We start from the raw sequence: 25,634 nt of genomic DNA, 5'->3' as shown, positions 1-25,634 counted from the left end.
TTAGTAGAGATGGGGGTCTCACTCTTATTCAGGATGGTCTTGAACTCCTAAGCTCAAGCAGTTCTCCTGCCTCAGCCTCCCAGAGTGCTAGGATTACAGGCATGAGCCACTGTACCCAGCCCGATTGCTGTTGTATGAAGCCACTAAATTTTGGGGTAGTTTGTTACGTAGCAAGAGATAATGAAGACATTGAAAAATCATGGGCTGGCAAGAGTTTGGCAGGTCCAGAATCTGAAAAATACAGTGGGGAACACAGAGATCCAAAACAACAGCACCAATACAGGTATTGATTATGTTATACAGGCATTGTTGTAGGTCAGCAGTTCTCAATCTCTGGGACGCGACCCCTTTGTAACAATGAAAATATCTGCGGCATTAGGAAGGTTGAGAACCACTGTTGATCAGTGTTAAATAGCACTGATTTATATGTGGTATTTAATCATCACGAGCCTATTGGTAGATAATAGTAGAACACTAATTTGATATATGGGAGAACGGAGGCACAAAACAGTTAAGTGACTTACCCAACCAAGATCACACATTCAGTCTAATCCAAGAGTTCATGCTACTTACTAACAGTAATGTCACATACCTCTCACAAGATAGAATGGCATAAAATAAGACTTAGAAAGATAGATAAAAGTTCAGATTATGCAGATTCCTACGGACAGTAGTAGGGAGTTCTACTGAAGTGTTTTTTTTTTTTTTTTTTTGCTTGTTTTTGTTTTCATTATTTATTTATTTATTTATTTTTTTTGGAGACAGAGTCTCACTATGTCACTTTTGGTAGAGTGTTGTGGCATCATGCTTACAGAACCTCCAACTCTTGGGCTTAAGCGATTCTCTTCCCTCAGCCTCCCCCAAGTAGCTGGGACTATAGGCATCTGCCACAACGCCCGTCTGTTCTTTGTTGCAGTTGTCATTAATTGTTTAGCTGGCCCAGGCTAGATTTGAACCTGCCAGCCTCAGTGTATGTGGCTGACACTGTAACCACTGTGCTATGGGTGCCGAGCCCCTACTAAAGAGTTTTAAGCAGGGCAATATGCAATCCATTTTATATTCAAAAGATATCAACAACTCTGGCTGCAGGTGGAGAACAGATTAGAAGGCAATAGCATTTGACAGCAAAGTATTCAGGACTAAAATTAGGAAGAATCAAAATGTAATGGTTTCATTGAAGAATACATTTTATAATGGATGGAGAATACATTTTATAATGGATGGATCCAGCTGATAATACCAAAACCCTTGGTCAGCTTTGACATCAACAAAAAGAGAAACCGCAAGCTATTGTGATGTGCCTCCCTGTGTAAGGTGACAGGCAGGAAGTACACAACACGACCTATGACATGTGTTTTGCAGGAAAAAACTGAAACCTGAATCCGATTAAGCCTAGAACTAGCTACAAGTTTATCAGAAACAGAACTGAAGAACATGTTAAATGATATCATGAGGATACAGTCTGCCAAATACAAAATGAGAAAAATTCTATAGGATAAATATGACAAATAACAGCAAGAAAAGGGGAGAAGAGAAGGAGGCTATTATAGATTAAGTGCTCAAAAGCCTAACAACCAAATGTAATGTGTGTGAACCACGTTTGGAGCTGATTTGAGTGATCCACTGGTAAAAAAACACATTGATGAGTCAAGTGGAGGAACTATGATCATAATTATATATTAAGGAATCATGAGGTGGTTTTTCTGGCATGATAATGGTATTATAGATGGGATCTTTATTTCTTAGTGATACATATTCAAGTATTTACAAGTAAATTATATCTTATCTAGAATGTGTTTTAAAATAATCTGGAGAGGTACACACAGTACAGATGAAACAATACAGGTCATATTTTGATAACTGCTAAAGCTAGGTAATGGATACAAAGGGGTTAATTAAGTTATACGATCCTCCTTAGCTTTTTGTATGCTTAAACCTTTTCATAATGCAAAGTTTAAATTAAAAAACAATTTAAGAGTCTGTTAAAGCTTCCAAAATCCAACTAAGGTGAGGCTATAAACTCAGGCAGGAAGATAGGGTAATGATTAAGTATAAAACCTCCGGCCATGTTTTGCTTTCTGCTTTAAGAACATGCAACTAGAAGCAGGTAACTATGTAAGTAAAAAGAAGGGATTGATGAGGGGTGATCAGGCAATGCCTCTAAGCGCTCTCTAGGAGAAAGGACCCTGACGCAGCCAAGCGACAAGTAGAGACTGATGCATGAGATTAGTGTAGCACCAGACATCCAATCAACTATCCGTACTCATCAATCTTCTGAGTACAATCCCACTTCTACTGTGGCACTTTTTCCCCTATGGGAAAGAATGTATTTTTAATGATTATAAGTTGCCATTCTAGTTTATACATCAGTCTCTGAGTTTTTGTACACTATTCTTGCTATACTTGTCCTGAAAGAGTCTATAATCAAACATCATAAATTAGTAAACTAAGAAGGAAGTTAGTAAACTAAGAAGGAAGTTAGTAAACTAAAAAGCCAGACTGAGCAATATGCTGACCACACCAAAATGCTGTCTACTTTTCACCATGGACTTTTTCCTTACTGTACATCCTTCACATAGTAATACAGCTATCTACTGTTACTAAAAATGCAAAGTTATAATAAATAGAAAATAAATTTCAAATGTTAACAATAGTTACCATTCATTGAGTGACTATTAGTACATCAGGCACTAGACGTTTATATACATTTCACCTGAATCTGAAAGCTGGGCAGGGAAGATACATGTATTATTCCCGTTTTAGAGATGAGAAAAATGATTATTAAAGTGACCTATCCAAGTCATGAGGATGGAACCACAATTCAACATAGATATGATAAGCCAAATAACCTCTTAAAATGTTGTAGATTAATATAATATTATAGACACTGATGGGTTTGCAAAGTTACCAAACCTAAAAGGCAATCTCTATGAGTATGTTTAATAATTTGAATACTTAGTGAATGCCAGGCTTCTGTTAAGAGCTGTGGGGAATATACAGAGGAAACATACACAGACCCTATTCTCAAAGATACTTCATCTAGAAAAAAAATTCAGAGTAGAAAGTGATAAATGTCACAGGGAGAGGTAATATAAAGTACTATGAGCTTTCAGAAAAGTGAGAGATTTCAAAATCTCAAAATATATTTCAAGAAACTTAAATTCACTAAATAACACATTTGTAGATTGACATTGTACTATTGGATTAGGGTACTAAGTGATGAACATTTCTCTTTCTAGAAGAAATAAACAAACAATAGAAGGCTAAAATGAACCACCAGGTAGCACTGGGACTTTAGGCAACGTCCTCAGATGCTTCACTTAAAAATAACACAGACACTGATTTATAAGAGGCCATTCTGTATTTGAAAACAAGAGAAAATAAAACATTAAATTTTCAAAAGGCGGATTAATTGTCCCTAAGGTCCTCTCCTCCATCTATATGAAAAATGTACTTTAAAAAGTAATATACTACTATTGTAATTTTTTACTTCTGTGCTTGTTAGACCAAAACATTTAAAATTACTACAAAAGAAAAATTACTAAGAGACAAAAATGCCAAACTAGAACGTCTATTGAATAGATACTGTATTTTTAGGTGAACTGAAATTTCATTGATGCCCAGAATCCTCCAGAGATGCCCAACACCTATACAGATTGACCCATAGGAGACATATGAAGCCCCCTGGTATAACTTAACTTGTAACCTCTAACAATAACTGGCTAGGCAGGGCAGCTGGTCCAGCACACCTACCCACAGCCTGCAAAGCAGCTAAAGGTTGCAGGAGAAATATTTTTGAAAATCTGTCATATGTCAAACACAGCAAATACAATTCACATTAAAATATTATCTCACAAGGGCAGGGATTTTTTGTCTATTATGTCCATTATTGTCATACTCTCAACATTTAGAAGAGTGCCAGGCACATAGTAGGTGCTCAATAAACATAGTCTAAACAAATGCCACTACATTCAGAAACACAGTTTAGGGAATAGGAACATGTTTTATTTTGTTTGTTTGTTTTTAATTTTCCATAATTAAACCGAGCTTGAGAAAACAAACAATATCTGACCTTAAAGTTTCCATAAACTGGTGAAAAAAATGGTAAAGACTTTCCTGTATACTAACCAATAAACCATAAAGAAAAATGTTTTCATAAAACAGTATTACTTAGGTATATCATATAAAATCTACTGTAGTAGAATTGGTAATTTGTCATATCATAAACAATACTTTAACTTTCTTACTGGCATGTAATGTTTTCATGGTTCCACCACAGCCCCTAAAATTAATATATTTCAAGTGAAATTGGAATATGAAATAGGGCCAGGACAGTGATGCCCATAATCCTAGCACTCTGGGAGGCCAAAGCAGGTGGCTCATTCGCCTGAGCTCAGGAATTTGAGACCAGCCTGAGCAAGAGTGAGACCCCATCTCTACTAAAAATAGAAGAACTATTTGGGTTTTGTGGCAGGTGCTTGTAGTCCCAATTAACTCGGGAGACTGAGGCAAGAGGAGCTCTTGAGCCCAAGAGTTTGAAGCTGCTCTGAGTTATGACGACGCCATGGCACTCTACCAAGGGCAACTGAGTGAGATTCTGTCTCAAAAAAAAAAAAAATAAAATAAACAAATTAAATAGGTAAGTTCTTTGAAAATAAAATACAAGGATAGAAAAAACATTTTAAATAGGTATTTGACTGGAAGGAAACAAATTCCACAAACTTATTTTTGGTCTTTAGTAGTACTGAAGTTTAAAAAGATGTTTTTTCATGTTCTTTAGTTAGAAGCTAAAGAAATATAACTCAGAGCAAAAAAATAAATATATATACATATATAAAAAATTTAGTTGAATATAGAAATATCATTGAATACCCACCCTTTTGGTTGGGTTCTCTGTTCACTAAAAACCAGCCTGCACTGCATGTGTTCTTATGAATTTCTGTGACACTTGAAGTATGTGTCTGGGAAAGAGATGAAAAGTTTCCCTTCTGATCTTATTTCCTTCTTGATTAATGAACACTATCGGTTCTAGAATTGCTCAGTCTTGCAAAACCAACAAAAAAAAAATGTGGGCGGCGCCTGTGGCTCAGTGGGTAGGGCGCCAGCCCCATATACCGAGGGTGGCGGGTTCAAACTCGGCCCTGGCCAAACTGCAACAAAAAAATAGCCAAGCGTTGTGGCAGGGGCCTGTAGTCCCAGCTACTCAGGAGGCTGAGGCAAGAGAATCGCCTAAGCCCAGGAGTTGGAGGTTGCTGTGAGCTGTGTGACGCCACAGCACTCTACTGAGGGCAATAAAGTGAGACTCTGTCTCTACAAAAAAAAAAAAGTTGCCAAAAATAAAAATCCACAGTAATTAACAGCTGTGATTTATAGAGTAATTACAATGTGCCACTAATACTTTTTATAACAATCTTGGTTATACTTTGTCCTGTAATCTTCACAATTCTACTCCCATTTTACAGGTGGGAAAACTGAGACACAACAAAACTTAAGTAACTTGCTCTAGACCACAGAGCTAAGAAGGGCACTGCTAATTTAAATGTAGCCACTGTCTGGCTCTAGAGACCTCGCTAAATTGCTAAACCTCTCTGCCTGTGCAGTGTTATGCTTTACCACAATTATAGCATCTGTGACCTAAAATCCTAATCCAAGGTTAAGAAAAAAAAAATTTTTAAGGCATAAATTCCATCACTTTAAAGCTTGATGATAAAATTATTTTTTTTTTATAAAATGACTTTTTATGGAACAGAGGATAAAGCAGGGGTGGGGCCTTAAAGCCACATGTGGCCTTTTGGTCCTTCAGTGCAGCCTTTTAACTGAATCCAATTAAAGTACAAATCCTTGTATTTTTATTAATACATTTTTGTTCATCTTTTATATTTTTATTTTTTAAATGAACATATTTAAAATAGCAAAGAATAAAATAAATCTCAATGAAATAATCTTCCTACACTGACCAGCACAATCAGAACATTAAGTAAGCCATAAAGGCTAAATTGACCACTGCTACACTCATGATTTAATTCTAACTTCCCTGTCTGACCAGTGCCACTACTCCAAAAGGCTGGTTGGCGATAGTTTATGGGAGTGAAGTACACCAGTCTGTTAGAAGTTTCTGACAACGGTGCACTGTGTTTCTGTTTGAAATGGAATTTGTGAATAGTTGGCACAGCTTGAGGGTGTTGTTTAATTTTGTTTACTTGACAGCCTATCATGAGAACACTGAAGGAAGAGCATAAATTTTTTTAAATAATGACTGGGGATTTAAAAATTCCCATCTTGTTTCTGCTAAAGATGATTTTCTTGCTTTGCGATGCCGTAATATCAACATTAAAAAAGTCAATGCTCGTCAGCAAGGTAACACTCATAAGAACCACCAATAGTTTAAATTAGAGGCAGAGGTACATAAGGTTGTACTGCAGAAATTAAAAGATGAAAAGCAAAACCAAAGATAATTATTTCAAGCAGCAGTAAGACCTGGAAATAGGCCAAGTACAGTAAGTAGTTCATGCCTATAATCCTGCCACTCTGGGAAGCCAAGGTGGGGGGACTGCTTGAGCTCAGGAGTTAGAGACTCTGTCTCTACTAAAAAATAGAAAAATTAGCTGGTCGAGGTGGCAGGTGTCTGTAGTCCCAGCTAGTTGGAAGGGTAAGGAAGGCAAGAGGATCCCTTCAGCCCAGGAATTTGAGGTTGCTGTGAGCTATGACACTATGGCACTCTAGCCTGGCAATAATGAGACTCTGTCGCCAAAAAAAAAAAAAAAGACCTGGAAATAATGCCACTGAAGCAACTTACAAAGTAGCTCATATATGCAGGAAAAGAGAGAAGCCATTCAGTCAGTAATGTAGAAATTGTGAGAGAATGCATCATTGAAGTTGCAGGATGCTTAGATCCCTGATATCGTTTCAAAATACAAATAACTGCCTCTTTCAAAGAGAACCATAACTGATCAGCAGCACGAATTAGCCTTCAACTTAACAGAACTTAATGCAATATATACTGCAAAAGGGAAATACGTATTCTTCAATCACTTTGGAGCCATCAACTGCTACTACTGACTCAGCACAATTTTACACTTCATTCGGATTATAACAGAAGATTTTCTTTGATGCAAAGAGTTACTCACTTTGGGCACGCTTGTGAACAGAATGCAGGAAATAGATGTCTTCAATAACTTTCAAGATACTGGACTGAATTTGGTAAATTTACTGAGTGCATGTACAGAGCACCCCCCCACACACAGGAAAACACAAAGAGTTTATTGCACAGATAAAAAAATTAACAGATCCAGATGTTGTCATTTCTTTTCACTGTATCAGCAAAACTCTGTGCTAAACTATTATTTTAAGTGATACTTTGCAATAAGTTAGAAGCATTGGTAAGTATATTCCTGGGAGGAGAGCAAGATGGCGGCCGAGTAACAGCTTCCTTGCATCTGGGCACCGTGAGTCCAGGGAGATAGGACTCCAGGCATCTCTGGCTGGTGGGATCTGCCTATCATCACCCCTGTGAGGATACAGAGAGTCAGCGAGAGACTTCTGGACCCAAGAGAAGGACTAAAACAGTGGAAAACCGGCAAGTGGTCGTGTGTGTTCAATCGGTCTAAACCCACCCGCAACTGTAAGTTCAGTAGCAGCGAGACTGCAAACCGGAAAGGCCTTACCTGTGAACTGTTTTGGTATCTTTGGACTTGGCACTCAGTTGAACTGCCTTGGGGAGAGCCTGAGCGGCAATGCGGAGAACTTTGGCCGTTGTCTAGGGCCCAAGTCTGAGCCGCTGAGCCAGACGGAGCTAATAGTGTTTGGCTGTGGGCCACAGGGAGCCATTGTGAGCGATCTGCCCCAGCAAGCTCCACCCTCAGGGTCGCAGAGCTAGAATCAGGTGGGAGTTGGTAACCCAGTGACTGAGTAGCCTAAGGGTGGGGTCTGAGCCCTAACCCTCAGGGGCAGAGTGAGACCAGTTTTGGCACACTGGGTAAGTGGATAGCCACTTCAGCAGTGATTCCAGCGACAAGCACTTCCCTGGGAAAGCTTCTGCTCAACAAGTTTACAAGTTCAAAGTGCCTTTTAAGTGGGCTGAAGAGAGATTTAGGGTGTCTACCTGCTGGGGTTTGAGAAATCAGCAGCCTCCAGTCGTATCAGAACTGTGATTAACATCTCATACCCCAGAAGACTACGTGTTGCCCAGACAATATTCAACAACATATACATACTGCTTTGTTTTTGGTTGTGTTTTGTTTTTTCTTTTTTTTTTTGGTTTGGTTGTTTTTTTGTTTATTTAGATGTTGTTGATGTTGTTTTGTTTTTTAATTTCAACCTTTTCCATACAGATCTTTTTTCTTTCTCAATTTTTCTAGTTTAATTATAATTTCCCATTGCTGCCTTTTTTAATAACTAGAACTTCATTTTTGCTAGTGTTTCTACCACTATTATTTGGTTTTTCACCCAATTTTATCCCGTAAAGTTTTCTGTTTGCTTGTTTTGGTTTGATTTATAGCATTTTTGTCTTTCCTCTCTACTTGGTGGAGGTGGGGTACTGTGTCTGATCAGGTTAGCAAAGAGCTGCTGACCTCAAGGGAACCACCCAACTGGGCACCCCCAGAAGGTGGTTTTTTTTTTTTTTTTTTTTTGTAGAGACAGAGTCTCACTTTATGGCCCTCGGTAGAGTGCCGTGGCCTCACACAGCTCACAGCAACCTCCAACTCCTGGGCTTAAGCGATTCTCTTGCCTCAGCCTCCCGAGTAGCTGGGACTACAGGCGCCCGCCACAACGCCCGGCTATTTTTTGGTTGCAGTTTGGCTGGGGCTGGGTTTGAACCCGCCACCCTCGGTATATGGGGCCGGCGCCTTACCCACTGAGCCACAGGCGCCGCCCAGAAGGTGGTTTTTTTTTTTAAGGTTGTATCAAAGTACCCTACTGGACACCTATATTGCTCTGTCTCCCTCTTTCTGTGCCTCTCTTCTTTTTGTCAAGATTCCTTTTACCCACACCCTCTCCTTTCTCTATTTTTTTTTTTTTCTTTTCACTTGGTCCTCCTTTCTTTCATCCCTTTCTTGCTCTTCAACCTTCTCACCCTTCTGGTCCTGTACCAAAAGGACTCATCTAACCCTCAGTCCACAGGCACGAGAACTTAAAGAGCAAGAGGAAGTGAAAGGAAAATTAGGGCAAGGAAACAGATAAAAGAAATCACTCATGAGGAAGAATCAGCAGAAAACTCCAGGCAACATGAAGAACCAGTCCAGAACAGCCCCACCAAGGGACCATGAGGTAGCTACTGCAGAGGATTCCACCTATAAAGAAATGTTAGGAATGACAGAAAGGGAATTTAGAATACACATGATGAAAAGAATGAAAGAAATGATGGAAACAATGAAGGAAACTGCTAATAAAGTGGAAAATAACCAAAAGGAAATCCAAAAACAGAATCAAATAAGAGATGAACGATATGAAGAATATGAAAAGGATATAGCAGAGCTGAAGGAACTGAAACAGTCCATTAGGGAACTTAAAGATGCAATGGAAAGTATCAGCAACAGGTTAGACCATGCAGAAGAAAGAATTTCAGAGGTAGAAGATAAAGTTCTTGAAATAACTCAGATAGTAAATGAGGCAGAAAAGAAGAGAGAGAAAGAAGAAGAAGAGCAGAACATTCACTGTCAGAACTATGGGACTTTATGAAGTGTTCCAACATACGAGTTATAGGAATCCCAGAAGGGGAAGAAGAATGCCCCAGAGGAATGGAAGCCATACTAGAGAATATTATAAAAGAAAATTTCCCAAATATCACCAAAGATTCTGACACACTGCTTTCAGAGGGCTATCGGACTCCAGGTCACCTCAACTCTAACCGAGCTTCTCCAAGACACATTGTGATGAACCTGTCCTAAGTCAAGACAAAAGAAAAGATTCTGCAAGCTGCCAGGAGTAAGCGCCAGTTGACCTACAGGGGCAAATCCATCAGAGTGACCGCAGACTTCTCTAATGAAACTTTCCAAGCAAGAAGACAATGGTCATCTACCTTTAATCTACTTAAACAGAACAATTTCCAGCCCAGAATTCTGTACCCTGCTAAGCTAAGCTTCAAAATTGACGGAGAAATCAAATCATTTACGGATATACAAACATTGAGGAAATTCACCACAAGACCAGCTCTACAGGAAATACTTCAACCTGTTCTGCACACTGACCACCACAACGGATCAGCAGCAAAGTAAGAACTCAGAAATTAAAGGACAGAACCTAACCTCCACACTGATGCAAAAGGTAGGTATATTCCTGCAAATGCAACATGGCATCGTCAGTTTTGTAACATGATGAAACTGAACCATAGGGTACTCAGTGTGCATTTGCTTTGGCTATGGCAGGGATTAAGTGTTAGCCAAAATTTTATCTCTGCAAGAACATATAATTAAATTATATGAAGAACTGAATCGGCAATGTGAGTTCTTTAAGGAAGATTTCTATAGGAATGCAGCATCTGTGTGGTAAGTCAAATCAAAATGACTTGAATTTCATTTCTTGGCAAGTCTATATATAATAGGTAGCAAAAAATCTGAGCGTTTTGAAGAAAGCTATCATTTTTCAAAACACTTCTTCAGATGGAAATTATGGATGAACATTTTCCCCAAATAGCAAAGGTCATTGATGAGCAGGATGATATAGGCAAATCATTTGAAGAACAGGCAACTGTTACATAATGAAAGGTTCACTAACTTTGAGAATCATAACATCACACTCATTTGGATTGCAACCTCTCCTAGTTGACACGTAAAGAACTAGATAGATGCAATTGACTGAGCTCTCAGTAGATGACATTACAAAGTCATTGTTTGATGCTGAGAAAGATACAACTGAAATATGGGAAAATACAGTAGAATACCCATGCTGTCAGCAATATGCCCAAAATACAGCTTTCCTGCTTTTCAACCATTTGAATAAATAACCCTAATAACCCTTAAGGTCACAAATGACTGATACCCACTTAGAGGATCAATTGTAACTCCATGCTGCAACCAAATATCCAAATGCTTATCAACAAAGAGCAGACACAACAGTCATTAAAAGGTTAACTTTCAAATTAACAAATAGTTTTCATTTTTTGAAATTAAGTACATGTAGTAGTTGGATTTTTACAAAATAATGTACATTTTTAAGTATATCTAATTCAATTTTCTTGGATGCAGCCTTATTTGATTACAGTTAAATTAATGTGGCCTTCCAACATGAAAACATTCCACACCCCTGGGATAATATAAAATTCATTTTATTTTAAGATCTCTGTCCCTTAACTAATTCTTATTATCATAAAAAAAGAAAAATGCTGCTCAATTAACTAGTTAAAATGCATTCTATCATCATGAAAATCCTCATTAAAAAAAAAAACCAAACACTAGGGCGGCGCCTGTGGCTCAGTGAGTAGGGCGCCGGCCCCATATGCTGAGGGTGGCGGGTTCAAACCCGGCCCCGGCCAAACTGCAACAAAAAAATAGCCGGGCGTTGTGGCGGGCGCCTGTAGTCCCAGCTGCTCGGGAGGCTGAGGCAGGAGAATTGCGTAAGCCCAAGAGTTAGAGGTTGCTGTGAGAGGTGTGACGCCACGGCACTCTACCCGAGGGCGGTACAGTGAGACTCTGTCTCTACAAAAAAAAAAAAAAAACAAACACTACTCAAGCTATCACCATCACATTACCAGCACAGGAATTGTCAATGAATTATCAATTAATTTCTTTAATTTCCTATAAAGAACCCCTATCCGCTTGGGTTCATATAACTGCATGTACTGTTTGTGGTGTGTTTACTGGACATAAGTGGGAGATAAGAATATAAATATTAAACAAAGTCCTTCAGAAGAGTTCTAAGACTTCCCACGGGACTAGGTTTCAGGATGCTTCCCACAGAAAAAACATCAAATGTTAAAAAATGGTGGTATTTTAGTAAACTTAATACTTATTAGGTTGATCCTCCAAGATAACAGACATTCTTTGTAAAAGGTAAAGGGCAATTAAGGGGACCAAAAAAGTATATGTATATTAAAATAACTCAATAGAACACTACAGTAGTTATATAGACACTTTTCTTGCTTCATTTTCAGCAGAATGGAGGCTATGAAAATCCCTTTTAACACAGTTCTGTGCTCCTCAGGTAACCTAGATTTTGCTTTAAGAACACCAAAACACGTACGGTTTCTAACCTCCATTGGGCCCTCTAAACTCCCTGGTGTTTATGGCTGGCCATCTCTCCCATTAGCCCTCCTCTTCCCAAGGCTATGACCAACCATTATAGTCCCTACATAGGCAGGTGGCTAGAATGTAAACTCTATGAAGGCGGGGCTCTTTGTTCACAGATGTTATCTCATGCTCTTAGAACAGTGCCTGACACATCACGGGTACTTAAATAAATATCTGTTGAATGAATGGAGGAAATGGAGTCCATCTGCAAAAGAACTCCCTCACAGGCTCCGACCCTTTAACCTACAAACTTACCCTAATCATGCCCTTCCTTACATCCTTGCCTTCGGTTTATGAGGAAGATATTCCTAGTTAAGGCTAATCACCTATGCTCCAGATCATCCATCTCTTTCCTCAATAATTATCTCCACTGTAATTTTTATTTTATTTTTTGAGACAGAGTCTCACTATGTCACCCTTAGTAGAGTGCTGTGGCGTCACAGCTCACAGTAACAGCAAATTCTTGGGCTTAAGCGATTCTCTTGCCTCAGCCTCCCAAGTAGCTGGGACTACAGAGGTGCCTGCCACAACGCCCAGCTATTTTTTGTTGTTGTTGCAGTTGTCATTGTTGCTTTAGCTGGCCTGGCCGGGTTCGAACCCACCAGCCTCAGTGTATATGGCTGGTAGCATAGCCACAGTGCTATGGGCGCCAAGCCTTTATTTTTTTTTGAAACAGAGTCTCACTTTGTCACCCTCAGTTGAGTGCCATGGCATCATAGCTCACAGCAACCGCTACCTCTTATGCTCAAGCAATTCTCTTGCCTCAGTCTCCCAGGTAGCTGGGATGACAGGCACCCACCACAAGGTACAGCTATTTTTAGAGGTGGGGGTCTTGCTCTGACTCAGGCTGGTCTCGAACCTGTGAGTTCAGGCAATCCACCCGCCTTGGCCTCCAGCATGCCAGGATCACAGGCCTGAGCCACTGTGCCCAGCCTTTACTGTGGATTCCCTTTTTTAGCTATGGATTCCTTTCCCATTGCCTAAAAAGAATGCTTTATCTCATTTCATGAACAAAACTAAAATAATTTCCTGAATCCTAGAGCTTACTGAAGGAAGATATACTCTATTTCAAAGATGCTTGGGCCTTAAAGGAGAAGTCTACATTTCTAATTTACTCTCATCCTCATCCTTCATTACCTTTACTCCCTGGCCATTTGGCTTCCATCCTACACTTAAACTTCAAGGAAAGGTTGCTAAAGGATCAGTAAGATCGGTAAGTAGTGATCCTTTATCAACCTTATTTGATGTTTCTGCTACATTGGATACTGGCTACTCATTTTCTTTTCTTTTTGAGACAGAGTTTCAGTCTGTCGCCCTCAGTAGAGTGCTGGGGTGTCACAGCTCACAGCAACCTCAAACTCTTGGGCTTAAGAGATTCTCTTGCCTCAGCCTCCCAAGTAGCTGGGACTACAAGCACCCCCCACAACACCCGGCTATTTTTTGGTTGTAGTTGGCACAGGCTGGATTCGAACCTACCAGCTCCGGGACATGTGGCTGGCATCCTAGAAATGAGCCTAAATACTCATTTCTCAAAACTCAATCTCTTTCCTGGCTTTCGTGACACTTTTCTTTCTCACTCCCTTTCTTGGCTTTTTTAACACTGTTCTCTTATCTTACAGCTCTCTCAGCTCCTTTGCCTGCCCCTTAAGTGACTATTCCCCACAGATGCCCGATATGCTCTTTTTTTTTTTTTTTTTTTTTTTTTTTTGTGACCGGGAAGTAGTTTATTTTATTTGTGCTAACACCCCATTGGCCAGAGCTTAGTTACACAGTCACACAGAATTGCAAAGGAGGCTGGGAAATGTTGTCTCTACCTGGGTGCCCAGATAATATTCTAGAAAGGAGAGAATGTTATTTATGAATTTTAATCACGCCCCATCTGATCTCTTGATGAGCCACCATTTATCTTTTTTTTTTTTTTGTAGAGACAAAGTTTCACTTTATTGCCCTCAGTAGAGTGCTGTGGCGTCACAGCTCACAGCAACCTCCAACTCCTGGGCTTAGGCGATTCTCCTGCCTCAGCCTCCCGAGTAGCTGGGACTACAGGCGCCCGCCACAACACCCGGCTACTTTTTTGTTGCAGTTTGGCCGGGGCTGGGTTTGAACCCATCACCCTCAGTATATGGGGCCGGCACCCTGCTCACTGAGCCACAGGCGCCGCCCAGTCTCACTATGTCACCCTGGGTAGAGTGCCGAGGTGTCACAGCTCACAACTCTTGCGCTTAATTGATTCTACTGCCTCAACCTCCCAAGTAGCTGGGACTACAGGTGCCCGCCACAATGCCCAGCTATTTCTTTTTTTTTTTTTTCTTTTTTTTTTATTGTTGGGGATTCATTGAGGGTACAATAAGCCAGTTACACTGATTGCAATTGCTAGGTAAAGTCCCTCTTGCAATCATGTCCTGCCCCCATAAAGTGTGACACACACTAAGGCCCCACCCCACTCCCTCCCTCTCTCTTTCTGCTTCCCCCCCCCATAACCTTAATTGTCATTAATTGTCCTCATATCAAGATTGAGTACATAGGATTCATGCTTCTCCATTCTTGTGATGCTTTACTAAGAATAATGTCTTCCACTTCCATCCAGGTTAATACGAAGGATGTAAAGTCTCCATTTTTTTTAATGGCTGAATAGTATTCCATGGTATACATATACCACAGCTTGTTAATCCATTCCTGGGTTGGTGGGCATTTAGGCTGTTTCCACATTTTGGCGATTGTAAATTGAGCTGCAATAAACAGTCTAGTACAAGTGTCCTTATGATAAAAGGATTTTTTTTTTTTTTCTTCTGGGTAGATGGATATGCTCTTTTCTATAAATACCCTGAATGACCTCATCTACATTCATAGCTTCAACCAATACTTACATATTCTAATGATTACCAAATTTCTCTCCCCGGCCCAGCTCTCCTTTCGTGAATATCAGACCAACAATATCCAATGGTTAAGACATTCCCATGTTGATGACCATAAATACAGCAATTCATCATCTCATCCTGCTGCAAACTTGCTTTTCTCCTCCTATTCAAGGCAATCTCTTTACCTCCCCTATGGCTATCTAGTTCACTGTCAACCTATATAGACACTACTACTTAAATATCTTCAATCCAGGTCCTGTTCTTTTCTTTTAATTCAAGCCATTATTCTTGACTAAATTGCTACAATTAATGTACTTTGCAATTAAATTTGAGTGTCTCCCAGATCCCACACATTTCTCACACACGCACACACCCCTCCGCAAGTACACTTCCTCCATATTACAGCCTGAGCACCTAATGTGAAATGCAAACACTATCAATTCAAAATTGTTCTACTGTTCACCACTACTTAAACAATAGCTTCCAAAGTGGAGTACAAGAAACTAGTTTTCTTCTCTTTTATTTCTATATGTCTTACTTACTATATACAAGGTTGGACAACTAAAGTTCGTGAATTCATCCTAGAAAAAGCGCTACACACCTCATTGCTAAATAACACTACGGTCCCCGGATAGTGATATCTATCACTATCCAGGGCAAGGGGAGTACTTCAAAAGTGACTGTAGTGATATTCAGCAATGAAGTACATGGCGCGTTTTTCTAGAGTGAGTTTGTGAACCTAATTTTCCAACCTCATATTAATATGCATTTACATATTTATAGTATGTACATTTATATATTAATATATACATGCAGGACATGCAATTTATTAAATATATAATATGAAGGATGATGTTAAAATCTTTTATTGATATAGGTACCACTGTATTGATAATGTGAAGACCACTAATCTAGAGGAAAACACCCTCCTCATAACACAACAGTCATGATTTAGATTCTGACAACCTACATTCCTTTCCCCACTGGGTTTCCATCAAACCACCCTAACCACTTTAACTTTCTAAGTGGCATACCACTTCTGAAGCTTTCCCTATACCACTCCTCTGCCTGAAATGCCCTAACAGCCCCTCCATAGATCGGTCCCTAGCCCAACTCTTATCTGTTCATTAAGGCTCAAAACAAACTTAACCGGCTACGTGAAGTTTTCTCTCCAAGGTGGAGGTGGGCTCCTTCTCTGTGATCTCAAACACAAAGCATATCTCTTTACAGCACTTAAAGCAAAGCACTGATATTGTTTACGTATCTGTCTACTCATCTTTGTACTGCCAGTGCCCAGCATGACTCATGACACAAATTAAGTGCTTAATGTTTTTAACAAGTGCTCAAGAAGCACAGTTTTAGGGGACACACTGTATCAATACCTTAGTTACCCAACACAGTGGAAAGACCAAGTTCTCTGTTTTCCTGAGGTTTGGGATGATAATCAATTTAAAGATTTTAATTTAAGTTGTGCTTACATCATACCTTGAGTTTTCAGGTGTTGGTTATAGAGAGAGATTTTTTGAAAGCCGATACTTTATCATCCACCAAATTCCAATCAATTAACTGTCAACAGTGTCAACACATCCCGAAAGATCCGATATAAATTCAAAAACTAAAGGATCAGTGATTCTAGTCAAACATGGCAAATTAATTGTCCCCATTTATCTTCCCTTTCTAAAATCCCATTAAAATGAAAGTAAAGAGAAAAAGAGGGTATAAACCTATAATGCCAAAAAATATAAAAAGTGGCATCAGTTCATAAGTAATTTTAATACAGCTTTCAAAGATGGAAAATAGGAAGAACAGTACCTGACTTGGCAAAACCAAGGAAATTGTTAACTAAAGTGCTTGCAAAGGCAGAACAAAGTAAACAACTTGCTGGACAGAATTTAGAGGAAAAGGACCTGCTGAGGAGCCTGCAGGCCTGACTGAAGGTTTAAGTAACACAGCAATGAGACGCCCCTCTCCCTTCTACTCCTATAGTCCACCAACTACCTTTCCCAATAGCAAAAGATAGGAATGAACCTTAAAATAGGAGCAGTAAGAGAAAGGCTGCAAACAGAATCAAGCCCCTCAAAAACCCTCCTCTTCCTGACTTTCAGATTACAGCTAATAACATTCCTCCAAGTTACACATATAATGGAAGAATACACTTACCTTGCTCTCAGAATGCCAAGAGGTATATACACATTAGAAAAGTCTTCTCTAAAGAAAATGAACAGCCTCAAAGAAAAAAACCTACAATCTTGGAGAAAACTTTTCTGTTCTGACACTTTGGGACCACCCAAAGGAAATTTAGACCAATTCGCCACCTAAATACTGAACATGCAGCCCACCACTACAGGCCTTGCTGATTCACAAAGAGTTTCTACTCAACTTTTTGATATCTTACTTATACATAGAGCTAAGGATCACCAGATATTCCAGGACAGTTTCCAAAATGAAATAAAAAATTACACCAACAGGAAAGAACACAAAAGAAAGACAATTTAGGGAATAGAAAACAAGACTTCAAAACACTATAAATGTCCTCAAATGAGTTATTAAGACAACTTGGAAATTAATTATGTAGAAACCAAAGATCCAAGAAACTAAAGAGACGATAAGGAAAATGCCAGGCATGTGGCTCATGTCTATAATCCGAGCACTTTGGGAGGCTGAGCAAGGTGGATCACTTGAGTTCAGATGTTCTACTAAAAACAGGAAGAAAAAAAAAAAACTAGCTGGGCATCATGATGGGCGCCCATAGTCCTAGCTACTTGAGAGGGTGAGGCAAAAAGAATCACTGAGCCCAAGAGTTTGAGGTTGCTGTGAGCAACGACATCACAGCACTCTACCTGGGGCAACAGAGTGAGGTTCTATCTTGAAAAATAAATAAATAGGCTCAGCACCTGTAGCTTCATGGCTAGGGCACCAGCCACATACACCAGAGCTGGTGGGTCTGAATCCGGCATGGGCCTGCCAAACAACAATGACACCTACAACCAAAAAATAGCCAGGCGTTGTGGCGGACGCCTGTACGCCTGTACGCCTTCCAGCTACTTGGAAGGCTAAGGCAAGAGAATCGCTTAAGCCCAAGAGTTTGAGGTTGCTGTGAGCTGTGACACTATAGCACTCTGTGGTGACACAGAGAGACTCTAACATAGTGAGACTCTGTCTCTAAATAAATAAATCTCTTAGAAGGCAAAATAAAAAGAAAAAGGCGCCTGTGGCTCAGAGGAGTAGGGAGCCGACCCCATATGCTGAGGGTGGCTGGTTCAAACTAGGCCCCAGCCAAACAGCAACACAAAACAGCCAGGTGCCTGTAGTCCCAGCTACTTGAGAGGCTAAGGCAAAAGAACTGCCTAAGCGCAAGAGCTGGAGGTTGCTGTGAGCTGTGACGTCACAGCACTCTACCGAGGGTGACAAACTGAGACTCTGACTCTTAAAAAAAAAACTGTCAAATTTAGAAAAGGAGTTCCCAGGTTCAAAGGGTCCACCAGTGACCAAAAGAACAAATGATAACCCTTCCCACTGTATTATCATAAAAAATTATAATAGCATTAAAAAAAAAAGGAAAATCCTAAAAACTTCCGAAGTGAAGGGAAAAAAATCAGACCTGTAGAAACAGGATCAGAAACATCAGGCTACAATAACAATGGAAAAACTTAAGGCTATCTGATAAGCAAAATAAGCAACTTAAAAGGAAATCAGATTTTCCTCCAAAAGCAGAAAACTTCAGAAATCAAAACAGTCCAGGTAGTTTAAAAACAAGTCCATTTAGAAATGCCATAAAGTAGAAGTAACTCAGAGTGGGAAATGGGCCTAACTGGTAAGGACTGCTAAAAGTAATCGGGTTTAAAGAGATAGAGATCAGTTTCAAGTTGTCCGAGATCTTTTAGCTCATTAAAAATAGATATGCAGCTCAATCAAATTTCCTCCAACTCAGTTTAAAATTCTAGTTTTTGCAACTTAAAAGCAGAGAGGGAAGCAGCAGCTTCAGGCGTCACTGAAGCTTTTGCATATACAAATGTTTCTTACATTTATCAATGTGAGAATCAAGCATCATTTATTAAATGCAGTTTCAGAGTATGGTCCCTGGGCCAGCATTATCAGTATCACGTGGGAATTTGTTAGAAGAGCAAATTCTTGGGGCCCATGTTTAGATCCACTGAATCAAAACTGGGGAGTGAAGGAAACCCAGGAATGTGCATTCTCTTTTCAATAAGCCCTCTATGTGATTCTGACACAGGTTCAAAATTGAGAACTGCTGATCTAATATTAATACCAGCCACTGTCATACTATCCTCTGGTCTTCCTTTTTCAGTCCGGAGGTAAAGCATTTCCAAACTGAGTGTACCTGGCCTCGATTGGAGAATCGGTCACTAACACGTAGTAGTAGTTAAGAAAAAAAAAAAAAACTTAATAAATAAGGCATCAGGCTTCATGTGTCTTTCTTTGACCAGAGGGTTTTAAAACACGTTGAATATGAATGCCTTGAGGGCCAGGCATACTCCCTTCACTTTCCCACAGTCCCCACTAATCCGTACTGTCTTCTACCTTATACACGTTTTTCTGCCCAGTGACAGCATTAGAGTTTGAGTCAACTGAAGAAAATAATTCTAAAACAATTAACAATTTTAAACCTGGGTACAACATGGTCCTACCTTCTTTAACAAATGAGGCAATCAAGCTAACTTACCTCAGGATGATTCAGAAAATGTACAACATGCTATAACTGGCCCTTCTACTTGTAGGTCTCCACTTTGAAGCCCCAGAAAAAATGTTTCAAGATAATATCTCAAGCTTTCTTTTTCTGGTATGACCTCTACAGAAAAATAGACCATGCCTACCTACATAAGTATTCCAGAGGTTACTGTGCTAAATAATTACAAAGGCAGTTAACAGGGCTGACTGATGGAATTTATATTTTATTATCAACTTTGGAAACTCTACCAAACACATATAATAACATCACATCATTTATGAGAAGTTACTTCAGTGTACCCAAAATGTAGCTGACCCTTAAACAACATGGGTTCGAACTGCAGGAGTCCACTTATACATGTATTTTTTTTTTTTTTTTTTCAGTAAATATATTAGAATCTTTTTTGGAGATTTTCAACAATTTGGAAAAACTTGCAGATGAACTATGTAGCCTAAAAATATTGAAAAAATTAAGAAAAACTTAGATATGTCATGAATACATAAAACGTGTAGATTCTAGTCTATTTTATCATTTAATACCATAAAATACATACATATTATAAAAGGTTAAAATTTATCAAAACTTATACACACTTACAGACCATACAGGTCACTATTCACAGCTGAGAGAAATATAAGCAGGTATGAAAAAAATATTACATAACTACATAAAATTAAATAGCACACAATTTTGTATTACTGTAGCAATTTTGCAGCCACCTCCTATTGCTATTGCAGGGAGCTCAAGTTTGTGAGTATCTACTTAAAACACCACAGTAAGTTGTATATGGCATTAAAATCATGGTTGTCACATTTCTTTCATCCTGTTTAGTGCAATACTGAAACTCTGAATAATGCCACGGGACTCACACGAAGGGCCACTTGTGGATGCTCGCAGTGCTCCCAAGAAGCAGAGAAAGGTCATGACATGACAAGAAAAAGCTGAATAGCTCGATGTGTTCCATAGATTAAGGACTGCTGCTATAGTTGCACAGCATTTCAAAATAAATAAATCCAGCTAAGCACCACTGTAAAAAAAAGAAAAGGAAATTCGTGAAGCAGTGGCTGCAGCTATACCAGCAGGCATAAAAACCCTGCCAGTCTTGCGAAAATTCCTTTCATCTCATATTGAAAATGCACATTCTATGTGGGTGCAGAATTACTATGTGAAAGGTATACCTACAAACTCTAATGAGATTTGCAAAAAAGCAAAGTCATCATATGACAAATGAAAGCAGAAGGAGGGTGAAGGATCTAAAGCTGGAGAATTTAATGCCAGCAAAAGATGGTTTGATGATTTTAGAAAGGTTGGCAGGGTAGCTCACCCCTATAATCCTACTATTTAGGGAGAAAGATCACCCAAGGCTAAGAGCTCAATCAAGATCAGCCTGGGCAACAACGAGACTCTTATCTCTACAAAAAAATGTAAAAAATAATCCAGGAATAGTAGTCTCAGTCCCCAGTTCCAGTTATTTGGGAGGGTGAGGTAGGAAGATCACTTGAGCCCAGGTTTGAGCTTGTAGTGAGCTATGATGAAGCCACTGCACTTTAGCTGGAGCAGCAGAGACTGTGTCTCAAAAAAAAGAAAAGAGCTTTGGCTTTAAAAATGTCAATATAAGAGGAAGGAAAGGAAGCAAAGAAAGGAAGGAAGCAAGAAAAAGTAGCTTCTGCCAATCAAGAGGCAACAGATGAGTTCCCAGACACCATTAAGAAAACCACTGAGAAAGGATATCTTCCTGAACAGGTTTTTATTACAAATGCCTCTGCCACCTCTGAGACAACAAGACAATTCCCTCTTAACCTATTCAACAGAAGATGGTGACAAAGATCATTAATGATGATCTATACTGTCTGCCCACAATAAAGTAAGACAGAGAAAACAAAATGTTACTAAGAAAATCATAAGGAAGAGAAAATATATTTACTATTCACTAAGTGGCAGTGGAGCATCATAAAGGTGTCATTCTCCTTGTCTTCAAGTTGAGTAGGCTGATGAGGAAGAAGAATTGGTCTTACTGTCCTAGGGACGGTAGAGGCAGAAGAAAATCTGCATGTAAGTGGACCCATACAGTTAAAGCCCAAGCTGTTCATGGGTCAAATGTACAATAAAATTAAATAGCAAAACTGTCATTAATGTTTTACCATTTTCCCCATACTAACATAGGCATAGCTAGAAATATCAATTTAACAGTAATAAAATACTAAATGAAAGCAACAACCAAATAGATAATTACAATTCTATAGATTATCCATTGCGGAAGGAAAGGGGAGAAAAGGTCCATTCTAGAACTACTCTTTTTTTAATCAACAGAATCTCCAGAAAGATGAGTTTAAGAGTGACTTGAGTGTCTTCACATTCAGCTTAATGTATACAGATTCCTGGCCATTCTGAGTAAACAAGAGTAGGAGGAATCCTTATTCTGTAAACATCTTGGGAACTGGTAGGGCACACAAATTTTAATGTTAAAAGCCAAGAGATAATGATTCATAACAACAGTTAAGACAAAACAGCACTGTTTTACAAGGAATAAGCAAAAAGGCACAGAAAGGTAAAGGGATTAGCTAAGCCACTTAAATATTACAGTACATTCAAAATAACTGTCCTATATAAGTTTGGGAATGTATAGACTTACCTTTACCTTCCATGAAGATGATGGACAGAAATTTCTAATATGAGTATTTTGAGCTCTTTGACAGTCAAATTTGTTTAAAATAATTTCTCAGAGACCATTTTTAAGAGCCTAATGAGGAAACTGAAAGTAACTAGAGCAGAAAATTCTACCTCATGCACAAAAAGTCTTATTCGGAATAACCCTCTTAAATTACTAACAAATCCTTACATGGAACAGAAGACAGATAACTACTGAAGTAAAATTGAGGCATATATAAATTTAAAAGTAAAAGAATCCAACAATCCACCTAGAAAAATTATCAGAAAAATAAGTGGTACATCCAACTATATGCTTAATTGTTAGAAATCGGGATTTTCTGTATACTAAAATCGGGATCTAACTCCCCAAATCCTTTCAACTAGTATTGCCCATGTGTGAAGTACTCTGAACGAATTGGTTTTTGGAAACAATGCATAGTACCCAGAAAGATATGTATCAGACTTCTATTAAGACTCTCCAATTAAAGATAGTGATAAATTAGGAACAAACCCTTCTACCAGGGTACGGGGCAGTCAAGTACATTCTCTTCTATGGGTCTCTGGACTCTGAGGCATGTGGCCACATGGATCCAGATATGCTAATAGACATGACATAATAAACATGACTTTAAATGACCTTATAAGGCTCGGCACCTGTGGCTCAAGTGGCTAAGGTGCCAGCCACATACACCTGAGCTGGTGGGTTCGAATCCAGCACGGGGCCCACCAAACAACAATGACGACTGCAACCAAATAATAGCTGGGCGTTGTGGCGGGTGCCTGTAGTCCCAGCTACTTGGGAGGTTGAGGCAAGAGAATTGCTTAAGCCCAGGAGTTGGAGGTTGCTGTGAGCTATGATGCCACAGCACTCTACCCAGGGTGACAGCTTGAGGCTCTGTCTCAAAAAGTAAGATAAAATAAAATAAAATAAATAAATGACCTTATAAAGTAATGAAAACTGCTTGGTATCTCTGATCCCTCAGCACAATTTTTTGTTTCTGTTTAATTTCCTTTAACTCTTGCCCAGTAATTTTATAGTAAGCCCTCAATTCTTAACCACCACTCTGCCTTGAGGACTTGGCATCAACCCTTTCCAAAAGATAACATGGAAACTCCATGTTTTACAGAAGAACATTAAAATAAAATTGTCCATAAAGAGGGGCTATTTTTTTTTTTTAAGCTAATATTGAGTGTTAAGAGATTCAGGTCATTTTCCAAAGCTAAAGAAACTACAAAAGTGGGCGGCGCCTGTGGCTCAGTCAGTAGGGTGCTGGCCCCATATACCGAGGGTGGTGGGTTCAAACCCGGCCCTGGCCAAACTGCAACCAAAAAATAGCCGGGCGTTGTGGCGGGCACCTGTAGTCCCAGCTACTCGGGAGGCTGAGGCAAGAGAATCGCTGAAGCCCAGGAGTTGGAGGTTGCTGTGAGCTGTGTGAGGCCACGGCACTCTACCGAGGGCCATAAAGTGAGACTCTGTCTCTACAAAAAAAAAAAAAAAAGAAACACAAAGGTAAACTGCACTATGAAGATAAAATATTGATTAGACTGCTAATTTTACAAGCAATTTTATTTTCTGACACAAGATAGAAAACAATGACTTTTCCCATTCCTTTAGGAGTATCCTTTAATAGAGAAAAGATAGCTAAGTGTAAATGAAATGCAGTTCTTAACTAAGTCAAATGTTAGTTCTATGTATTAAAAATTCTTTTAGCTACACAAGAGCATACTGGCTTCACAATCCATAACAGGCCATTGGAGGGTAGAGGGGTCACAGGACAACGACTTCCTAACTTATCATAGTTTCAGAATAGTGTTTTTTTTTTTGTTGTTTGTTTGTTTGTTTTGAGACAAGAGTCTCACTTTGTCTTCCTCAGTAGAGTGCCATGGTGTCATAGTTCACGGCAACCTCAAACTCTTGGGCTCAGGCATTCTCTTGCCTCAGCCTCCCAAGTAGCTGGAACTACAGGCGCCTGCCACAACACCTGGCTATTTTTAGAGATAAGGTCTCGCTCTGGCTCAGGCAGGTCTTGAACCTGTGAGCTCAGGCAATCCACCAGCCTCAGCCTTCCAGAGTGCTAGAATTACAGGCATAAGCCACCACACCCAGGCCCTGGAAAAACAGTCTTTTTCTTTGCAAGTGCACTAAAACAATGCCTCTATAAATTAATTTTAAATTATAGTTCCCAGAGAAATGAACAGATTTTTTTAAAAACTTTTTTTTCTAGAGACAGGGTCTCACTATGTTGTCTAGGCTGGAGTGCAGTAGCTATTCACAGGTGTGATTCCCCCTACTGATCAGCATGGGAGTTCTGAGCTGCTCCTTTTCCAACCTGGACCTGCACATCCCTTCTTAGGCAACCTGATGCCCTCACCCCCAGTTCCCAGGAGATCACCATATTGATGCCAAACTTAGCACTGATGCCCAGTAGGCATAACACACTATAGACCAGAACTACTGGACTCAAGCAATCCTCCTGTCCCAGCCTCCCCAGTACATGGAACGATATTTTTAAAAAATTTAAAATAAAATGCAAGTAGAAGGAAAAGGCAAAGCATAAAAATGATGATCTGTATGTCAGTAATTTCATCCTCTTTCCTCAAAAATGTTGCTTAAAACAAGAGCATTGATTCTTACCAATTTCATCTTTTTTTCCTTTCATTTTAAGGATATCTTTCTCTGTTAACAGAGAGTGGTTATGTTCTAATTTTGTATATATGAAGAGTCATACAGTAAAAATTAAAAATTTCTTTTGCCTAAAATTAAGATTCTAAATATGTATACTATTTTAGTCATGTGTTAAAGACCATTGAAGGATTAGCTTTTTAAAAGTTTTTACCTACTCTTGCAATATTCATTAAGATTTAAAAATTTTTTAAAAATCTGAAAATTTTATCAATAATTTTTAAAATGCTAATCTTCAGAAATGAAATCTCAATTCCTGTAGATGGGCTAAAATCTATATAAGTACTCTTTATGACATGTAGATTATTTTAAAATGAAGACATTTCGGGCGGCACCTGTGGTTCAACGGAGTAGGGTGCCAGCCCCATATGCCAGAGGTGGCGGGTTCAAACCCAGCCCCAGCCAAAAACTGCAAAAAAAAAAAAAAAAAAGACATTTCATGAAATTAAAACTTTACAATGCCTCAAAAATAAGTCAATTTTTCAAAAATTAACTGAGAAATCTTTTTGTTCTCTAGGAAAATCTTGCTC

The 25,634-nt window shown here is 39.2% G+C and overlaps 1 protein-coding gene across 2 annotated transcripts in view; it reads right to left on the bottom strand.

The window, feature by feature from the left end:
- The window catches only part of HOMER1 (homer scaffold protein 1), a 154,485-nt gene that overhangs the window by 122,158 nt on the left and 6,693 nt on the right, over positions 1-25,634 (bottom strand). Inside the window, exon 1 of one of the 2 annotated variants that reach the window (XM_053587706.1) lies at positions 21,697-21,714. The exons of the other annotated variant lie outside the window; for it this stretch is intronic. The gene's annotated coding sequence lies outside the window, so the exon portion shown is untranslated. Of the gene's footprint in view, positions 1-21,696; positions 21,715-25,634 lie in introns of those variants that run through there. 2 annotated transcript variants of the gene reach the window in all.

The sequence above is a fragment of the Nycticebus coucang genome, chromosome 1, assembly GCF_027406575.1.
Source record: "Nycticebus coucang isolate mNycCou1 chromosome 1, mNycCou1.pri, whole genome shotgun sequence".
In the NCBI taxonomy this organism is placed as follows: domain Eukaryota; kingdom Metazoa; phylum Chordata; class Mammalia; order Primates; family Lorisidae; genus Nycticebus; species Nycticebus coucang.
Note: the sequence above shows the minus strand (reverse complement) of the source record. Positions and strands in the feature narration are given on the sequence as shown.